The sequence below is a fragment of the Alexandromys fortis genome, unplaced genomic scaffold, assembly GCF_014885135.2.
Source record: "Alexandromys fortis isolate MF-2015 unplaced genomic scaffold, M_Fortis_MF-2015_v1.1 scaffold_8_1_9099942, whole genome shotgun sequence".
Taxonomy (NCBI): Eukaryota; Metazoa; Chordata; class Mammalia; order Rodentia; family Cricetidae; genus Alexandromys; species Alexandromys fortis.
In genome coordinates this window covers 7,377,623-7,386,822 of record NW_026067898.1, presented here as the reverse complement: position 1 = coordinate 7,386,822, position 9,200 = coordinate 7,377,623, and the positions used below count along the sequence as shown (strand labels likewise).

General features: G+C 45.6%; 1 long non-coding RNA gene across 1 annotated transcript in view; it reads left to right on the top strand.

Annotated features, from left to right (window-relative positions):
- The first annotated feature begins 1,525 nt into the window (after window positions 1-1,525).
- The window catches only part of LOC126487193 (uncharacterized), a 48,793-nt gene continuing 41,118 nt past the window's right edge, over window positions 1,526-9,200 (top strand). The window contains exon 1 of the long non-coding RNA XR_007588312.1: window positions 1,526-1,988. This is a non-coding gene — a long non-coding RNA (uncharacterized lncRNA). The remainder of the gene's footprint in view (window positions 1,989-9,200) is intronic.

Genomic DNA, 9,200 nt, shown 5'->3' with positions numbered 1-9,200 from the left:
TGACTTCAACATCTTGCTGGTTTCCTTGTTAACATTTTAAATAAAATCTTTGTATATATTGATTTAGCAGTTGTTCGCGCACACTAGGTGGCCACTGCAGCCCCGAGGCACATCCGTTGCCCAGTGTGTTCATTCTACATTTATACGTGTTCATAATTTGAGCTCACTTTAAAGACAATTCTTCTTTTTTTCTTTCTTTCTTTCCTTTTTTGTTTTTGTTTTTGTTTTTTCGAGACAGGGTTTCTCTGTAGCTTTAGATCCTGTCCTGGAACTAGCTCTTGTAGACCAGGAACCAGGTCTTGTAGACCTTGAACTCACAGAGATCCACCTACCTCTGCCTCCTGAGTGCTGGGATTAAAGGCGTGCGCCACTACTGCCCGGCTAAAGACAATTCTTTACCATTCTTTATTTCCTACGCTCTAGGAAGTAGTTATAGCTTTCTATCAAACCTGCTTTGCTACTTGAAGTAAACTAAAGATTTATGTATTTTTCTTCTGTGTGTGCAAATGTTTTCCTGCATGTATGACTAGACACCGTGAGTGTCGTCAGATACAAGGAGGCCAGAAAAGAGCTCCAGGTCCCGTGGACCAGCGCATAGACAGGCAATTGGTGTGGATCACTGCAGCCACAGACGCAAGAGGAAGACGCCCGCAGCCATCTTGTGAGCGCATCATCTTCTCTTCTCTTTCCTTTCTCTTTCCTCCTCGTCCTCTTTTGAAATCTCTCTATTTTGGAGTTAGGAAGGGTTGTAAGCCGCCAGGCAGGTGCTGGGAAACAAACCCAGGTCCTCTGCAAGAGTAGCAAGGGCTCCTCACCTCCTCACCTTGGCTCATGACACAGATGCAGAGAGTGTATGTTTGAAGCTCAGTTAACCGCCACAAAGTCAACACACTCAAGTCACTAGCTCTCAGGTCCAGAATAGAACATGTCTTACTATCCAGCAGCTACTTCTGGGCCACCGCCTCGTTCCCTAGTCCCACCCTGACTTGCCCGGCTCATCACGTGTGATACGCGTCCAGGCTGTGGTGTAGTTTAGCTTCTTCAACGCCCTGGTCACACAGTGTTCCTTCATGTGATGAGAGACAAACCGGGAGATTGTTTCTGGTTTGTGCTTTTATGAATTAATAAGGACATTATGCACCAATGGATATTTCAACACAGTTTTGGTAAAAACAAGAGTATGTTCCTGTCGGCCATAGTGCACATTCATTTAAAATATGAAAAAAAAAATGAAACCTGCAATAAAAATTCAGTTTTTCCTTTCTCCCCACCCAAATGAAATTCTTTCACTTGACAGAATGTGAAGGTGGATACATTCCGGAAGGATTAGCCCTCGCTAGCTCTCCATTGGCCATCTTCTGCCTTGATGAAGAGACCGGGAGCTAGTTGAGAAGTTCCCACTGGTGCATAAATAAGGAGGTGAGAAAATCTGAGCTGAGGAGTCGGGGAGGGAATGGGGAGGTTGCTTCCCACAGAAAACGTGGGATGTGACAGTGGGTGGGGGGTGTTACCGACCTCCATTCACTCAAGGTCTTGACTGCTTCCCTTTGAAATCAAGTCACTTCGGAGATTTAAGGTGATTTGTTTCAAGCAGGTGATCTTGGCAAAGCACTTCCATCGCCATGACCTTGTCTGGGCTTGTTCTCATTAATAAGCTGATATTTTCCTAGCTGTTCTTAATTCCAGTGTTTAACCGTTCTGGCCACACACACGATGAGACTGGTGGATTAATGTTGCCTACTCCTTCCCTCAGAGGTCGGACTCCATGATCTGAGAGCTCCTCCTTTTCAGATCAGCTGATAGCTCCCTAGTGAGCTCTTTTCTCAGAAGCAGGGATAGAAAAAGACAGGGACAGTCTGAGGGAGCAGAAAACATGCCTCCATCCCCTCTTGACTACCGAATACCGTAGGCATGTCAGCACATGACCATAGTCAACAAAGGCAAAAAGAGAGGCACAAAGCATGCGGCTGCCCTTTGACCTACCTCAGGTGAGCAGTGATCCGATAAAAATGGGGACTGGTGGGGGTGGGGAGGAGATTTAGTGGAGTCTCAACCCTGCAGGTTTGGTGGGAGTCGGGCTTGGGACCATGGAGAGAACGGCAATGAGATGGCTATGCACAGTCTAAGCTGTGTTTTACAGTCCCTTAGAGTTTGGGGTGCAATGATACAAAGGACAGAATGTCCTCGGGAAGTTGGGCTGAGTTTGGGGGTGAGTGTGGTATGGAAAGGAAGTAGATTAGTTGCAAGGCTGAGATCACAGAGACGATGACAGAGAGGCCCTGGTGGAGCCGGCATAGTGGTGCGTCTGCCAGACACCTGGTCTTAGAAGACTGTTCAGAACTCAGATCTGGACTTGCGCTGCTTGAGATCTCTTGAAATTGGCTCATCAGGACTTGCCACAAGGCACCATTAGCGCTCCGACTGCAGATGTCACGGGATGTGGCTGTGGCCTTCTGTGGGTGACCGAGAAGGATGGGACTCCCCTGAGAGCTCCTGACAGGTACCCTCTTGTACACATTGCTTCAGCGCCTGAGAAAGGATTAAGGCTGATCTGTGCCAAATCTGCCGATGGGCTTATCCCAAGTGGGCAAGCTTATTGTTGTTGATAGCTTCCAAGTGTGTATTTTTTTAGAGATGGATTCCGTGCAAAAGAAATGGCATCCTTGTTGCCAAGAATGAGTAACGACTTACAAAACGCTTGAGGGAAGCTTGGAATTATTTCTAGGCTTCCCACTGGGAACTGTTTGCCCCTTCCATGCTGAAAGGGGCCAATAGATGGATGTTTTATCCTCTCTCTTGCTATCTCTCTCTCTCTCTCTCTCTCTCTCTCTCTCTCTCTCTCTCTCTTTCTGTTTGTTGTTGGGGATTGAACCCAGAACTTTGCATGCAGCTAGGCAGGCACTCTGCCATTGGGTGACATCCAGCCCTGTCCTCTTGTTAATAGTTCAAAGCAGCAGTTCTCAACCTTCCAAAGGCTGTGACCCTTTCATACAGTTCTTCATGTTGTGGTGACCCCCCCAACCATGAAATTATTTTGTTGCTACTTCATAACTGTAATTTTCCCGCTGTTATGAGCCATCATGTAACTATCTGATATGTGGGATATCTGAAATATGACCCCTGTAAAAAGGCCGTTTGACTCCCAAGGGGGTTGTGACCCACAGGTTGAGAAATATTGGTTTAAAGCTTGGCTGGGTGGTGGCGGTACATGGCAGGGCAGTGGTGGTACATGCCTTTAATCCCAGCACTCAGGAGGCAGAGGCAAACTCTGTGAGTTTGAGGCTAGCCTGGTCTACAGAGAGAGTTCCAGGACAGGCTCCAAAGCTCAAAACCCTGCCTTGAAAAACAAACCAAACAAACAAACAAACAAACAAAAAAACCCTAAAAAACAAAACAAACAAAAGCTTGTCCTGACTTGTTAGGACCCTGTCACTGTATGCCCACATTTAATTTGAAGGATAAATATAATTATTTCCATGTCAAATCTACAGAATTAAAAGCCTCTGAGATTATGGGACTGGAGAGATAACTTTGTGGTTAAGGGCACTGACTGCTCTTGCAGATCAGAGTTTGAGTCCCAGCACCCACATGGTAACTCACAACTGCCTGTAACTCCAGTGTCGGGGGACTCAAGGCCTTTTTATGGCTCTCCCAGACACCAGGCATACACGTGGTACACAGGCATACATGCAGAGAAAACACCTGTACACATAAAATAAAAGGTTTTAAAGTGTGAGATTAAAGATATTAAAACAGGACTCCTTTGTGTGGAATCAAGCTTCTGGGCAAGCATTTCTCTCCTGTGAGGACCATGCAATCTGCTCCTTCCACTGCCCACCAGTTGGAACCAGTGGACCCACAACCTGGTTTAGTCTCCCAGGTTGGATAGTTTTCCACCTCAGTGGAAAGAGTGGATCGTTTCCAACTCAATGAATTAGTGGATAGTTTTCCAACTCAGTGGCTCAGTGGCTTCCTACTCCTTATCTTCAAAAAGATCCAGAGGATTTGGTTGCTCCATACACAGTTAAGATAAACACCTGGTTGTGATGTAGGCTTTCAAAGACATTCTTTGGGGACAGCCCAGCCGTAATTGCTCAATGCTGCAGACAGAAGCTCAGATTAATAACCATTGGCATGCGAGTTTCTCTTCTCTGTTAGCTGGAGTTTCTATCTGACTTGAGCTTACACAGTGCAGTGGCAGCCTGTTTAACACTTCTGCTGCCTTTGTTTGTTTGCTCGTTTGCTTTTGAGACAGGGTTCCTTTGTGTAGCCCTGGCTGTTCTGGAAAACCTCTGTAGATCAGGTTGGCCTGGGTTTCACAGAGATCCGCTTGCCTCTGCCTCCCCACTGCTACCACCTCTTTCTCTGTCTCTCCCTCTGTCTGTCTGTCTCTCCGGAGGCCCCCCCCCCTTTTTTTTTCCTGAGACAGGGTTTCTCTGTAGCTTTGGAGCCTTTCCTGGAACTCACTCTGTAGACTAGGCTGGCCTCAAAATCACAAGAGATCTGCCTGCCTCTGCCTCCTGAGTGCTGGAATTAAAGGTGTGCGCCACCACTGCCCAGCTTCAAATTTCATTTCTTAAGTGTGTTTCAAATCCTGAAAAAAAAAATCATAACATCAAAGTAAATTTGAGCTTCACCTAAGTTCATCAGGCAGCTTATCCTGAGTTCACAAGGAGAATAAAGCCACCAGCAGTCTGGTGACACACCCCATTTGCCCCAGACTGTGGCTGAGGTTTGTATCTGATGGGAAGAGTATAAAACCGTGATGATATGACAGCTTATCACTAGACTGTGCTCCGTGTGGCAGCGGTGGGAGAAAAGCTGGCATGGGAACGTGGTTCTTAGGCAATCTCGTCTTTGGAAGTGATTCAGCCGTGGCCGCCAGCAGGCACAGGTGGAGGAGAGCGGTACTACCGCTGTGTTATAGTCTCCTTTTATTGCTCTCTCTCTCTTTTTTTTTTTTTTTCATTTAATATTTAACAGTTTCGTGTGTGGTCTTTTCCCTTTCTTTCTCCTGCCCTGCAATTTGAGCAGGCCTTATCTGAAAATGTGAAATGCACCAGAATCCATACTTTAGATTTTTGAGTTAGAAATGGTCAACAAGTAAAGAGTATACAAATATCCCAAAGTCTGGAAACCTCTGAAATCCAGTCTCCTTCTGACTGGAAGTTCTTGGATAAGGGCTATCCAATGTGCATATGGTTTTCTTGTCACTAGAAGAATACTTCTTGCTATCAAAATAGAAAATCTGATGAGAGAGAGAATCGTTATCATTAATTATTATTAATGTGAACACCGAGTTCCCATTTTTTTTAGACACTAATTTCTAAGTTCTGAGAAGTTTCCCTGGGGGCTGGTATCTCAGTGTGTTGGGGAATATGATTTTAGCTGGGCAAAGATGTCTTGCATTTGTTTATGCTGCCTTTGCTTAACTGTGTAAAGATGTGTTGCTGTTTCACCTTGCCTGCCTAAGGCACCCGATTGGTCTAATAAAGAGCTGATCAGCCAATAGCTAGGCGGGAGAGGGATAGGCTGGACTGGTAGGTAGAATAATCAGGAGGAGAAATCTAGGTAAGAGAGAGGAATTAGAGAGAGGAATTAGAGAGAGGAAGAAGAGAGAGGAAAGGATAAGGGAGAAAGAGAGGGAGGTGCCCCAGGTCAGAAGTCAGGCAGCTGCCAGCCAGCCAGCCAGACAAAGTAGGGCATACAGTAAAAAAGGTGAAGAGCCGTGAGAACGTGGATGAAGAGAAACAGGCTAAGTTGAAAGAGCTAGCCAGAAACGAGCCTAAGCTAGTCTGGGCATTCAGAACTAGCAAGGAGTCATGATTTGGGAACTGGTTGGTAAAGATGCCTGTTACCAAGCCTGGGACCCACGTGGTGGGAGGAGAAAACTAACTCCTTAGGTTGTTCTCTCTCTCTCTCTCTCTCTCTCTCTCTCTCTCTCTCTCTCTCACACACACACACACACACACACACACACACACACACCAAAATTGAAAGGCAATAAATGTTTTTTAAAAGAATGACTTTGGAAAATACCTTTAACCATCGCCTTGGAAGAGAACATTGCATGGTCTTTGCATAACTAACGGGGCATATGCTATGTCATTGAAGTTTTAACAAAAAAGAGCAAAAGGCTTTGCTAACACTCAAGTCACTCAGAGTGACAGGTGTTCAGCACATAAAAAGCACACGGGACCAGCATGGATCAAGTTTGCACTTTCTCTTCCAGATTTAGTTTGGGTTAATTGGAGACAGAAATCAGCACACTGTTTAACTATCCCCTCCGAGCCAGGCCTGGTGGAAGACAGGTTTTCTGGAAGAGTTATAGGCAAATCTGGGGTGCAGCAGTCGCCCCAGCATGTGTGAGGCCATAGGTTCCGCCCTCGGGGTGAATGAGTAAAGAAAGAATGAAAGACACGGCATAAAATAGAAGTTCTCTCTCCCTCTTTCTCCCTTCCCCTACTTCTCCCCCACCCCATTTGTAAAAATACTTTTCAATCGCCTTCCATCCTTCTCAAGTTTAGGCGAATTCTAGTTAAGCTAAATGAAAAGCGAATTCACGCCAATGAACTATTTCTTTTGTATCTGACCTTCATAGTCTTTTCTCCTTGCCCTCCCCTTCCCTTTGCCTTCTCTTCTTTTCCCTCTTCCTCTTTCTCTCCCCTGCCCAGCTCCTCCTCCTTTTTCTCCTCCTCCTCCTCCCTTTAGACAGGGTCTCACTATATATACCATAGGCTAGCCTTCCCCTTGAGATCCTCCTGCCTCCGCCTCTGGAGTGCCTTGGTTACAGGTGAACACCCTCGTCTCCCCCACCCCCACCTGTCTCCTTCTTTTGCTTCTTTCCTTTGAGGGGTAATCTTACTATGCAGCCTGGGTTGGCTTGGACCTTGCTTCTTAATCAAGTCCAGACTCACACTTTAGCTCCTTCTGCGTCCATCTCCAAAGTTCTGATATTACAGATGTGGGCTAACCTAGGCTTTAGCAACTGCTCACAAAAATTCACAGTACTAATGAAAAAAGTCCAAATATAGTGTTTCCCCCCCTCATCTGTGATTTTATTTTCTGAGGTTTCTGCTACCGTTGGTCAACAAATGCCCAAAAGCACTAAGTGAAAAAGTCCAGAAATTCATGAGTCTTAAAACTAACTTCATTACAATGTATTGCTACAGTTCTTTTTTTTTTTTGTCTGATTACATTATCACCGCTAATCCTTTCTAGCCTAATTTACAAATTAAACTATGTTAAGTAACTAAGATAGAAAAGCATCCAATTTATGCATTTGTAGAAATAACACAATGTTTGTTCTGGCTGAAGTTTCACCCCGGGGTCTTGGAGCATTACCAGTACCAGGAAGGAGAGACTCTCACAGTACAAAAAGCAGGAAAAAAATTCTCCCGTCTCAGTTCCCAGTATCCCCCCCACTTCGAAGAAGCAGGAAAGACTCAGAGCCAGAGACGGAAGAAGAGGAGAGTCCCCTCATGACTTCTACCAACCGTGCTCTTGGGGGCTCTGTATGTGTGGGTTTTAGATTATTTCAGAGGGCTTGGGAAACGGGGAGACTAAAAGCATGAACTCAGTCCATCATCTTGAACTTGTAGCCCTTCAAGAGCTTTTTAAGTTTTTGATTTTTTTTTTTTTTTATCTTTGAGACAGGATCTTGCAATGCTGGGTCTCACTAGCCTGGGACTCACTAGGTATATAGCCCAGATTGCAAACTCAGAACCCTTCCTCAGAAACTGTCTCCTGAGTGCTGGGCTTAGAGATACACACCACCGTGACCAAATTCTTTAGGAGCTTCTGGAAGTACACACACACACACACACACACACACACACACACACATTCACACATTTATTTACTTTATCAGAACAAAACCATGTGCATACACATGGGTTCCCATGTTTGCCTTTCAGACATCTGTGACATCTTATCCCAGCACAAATATTTGGGATATTTTAAATATAAAGAGCGTATGCTCAGGAGGATGTGTTTGTGGAACTCCTGGTGGACTCAGGTTGCTTTATGCTTTCTGTGTGATGAACACAGCTTGCATGATTTCCCTCATGACTGCCTTAATTGCTTCCGGAGGACAGAGCAATAACAATGAGGCAACAGGTGTTCTTGTCCCCACCCTTCACCCTCGGTACTGAGCACCTGCTCACACATCCCAGGAAAGCCCTGAGACTGAGACTGAGACACCTCTCCGGTAGGCGCCTTCTTAAGGCCTCTGTGCACTTACAATTCTTGCACGCTCTTTTTCATTTTTTTCCCCTTCATTTTAAATGCATTTATAAAGTGTGCTTGTTAATGAGGTGTGGGGTGATATTTCCTGATGAACACCGAGTGCATTAATCGATCCAGCTTGATTCTATTCACCCTGCCTCCACCCTCCCCCAGCAAACACTGTTCTACATTCCAATCTACTCCTTAGCACCCGTGTTTAACAGAGAACATGTGGTCCTTGGCTTTCTATGTCTAGTTTAATTCACTTAACACGACGTCTCCCGGCGCTGTTCATTTTGCCGTTCCCCTTTAAGGCAGGGTAATATTCCACAGCACACGTACGCCCCCGTTTTCTTCCTCTGCGCACTCACTGCACACCACCTAAGCTGGCGGCTCTGCTTAGCCAGGCGTGTTCTTACATTTAAACTGCAATCTGGATGCTAACCATAAACCCAGTTCCTTTTCTTGGTTGAGCCACTGTAAACTGCTTTCGTGTCAAGATCAGCTTTATTTTCCAAAGTGGGAGTTGACAGCATCAGGCTGTGGGGGTGGAAGCCTAATCCTCCTCTCAAAGGCTGCCATGAGTCACCCTCGGCTTCCTCTCCCCACCCTTCCTGACTCCATACACATCCCTTCCTTTCTATCTCTCTTTTTGTCAACAAGTGGGATTCAGCCTGAAGTTTCTACTGAAGGAGAATTGGAATGTGGTGTCTATTCAATTATTTTCATATTGGAATTCACCTTATCTCTTAAGACAAAGCCGTACTAAGTTTTTACCTTAAGGGTTGATTTGTGGGAGCTCACAGAAGTTAGTAAAATCTGCAGAGGGAGGACTGAGGGTGTTTGCTCAATGATGGACCTATACCTATAGCGCACAAGGCTCTGTTAGATCCCTGTATGGCAAACAAAATAAAAGGTGCTGGGAAGGAATAGAGGCAAGGGCCTCACACTCGACTACAGAGGTACATGCCCAC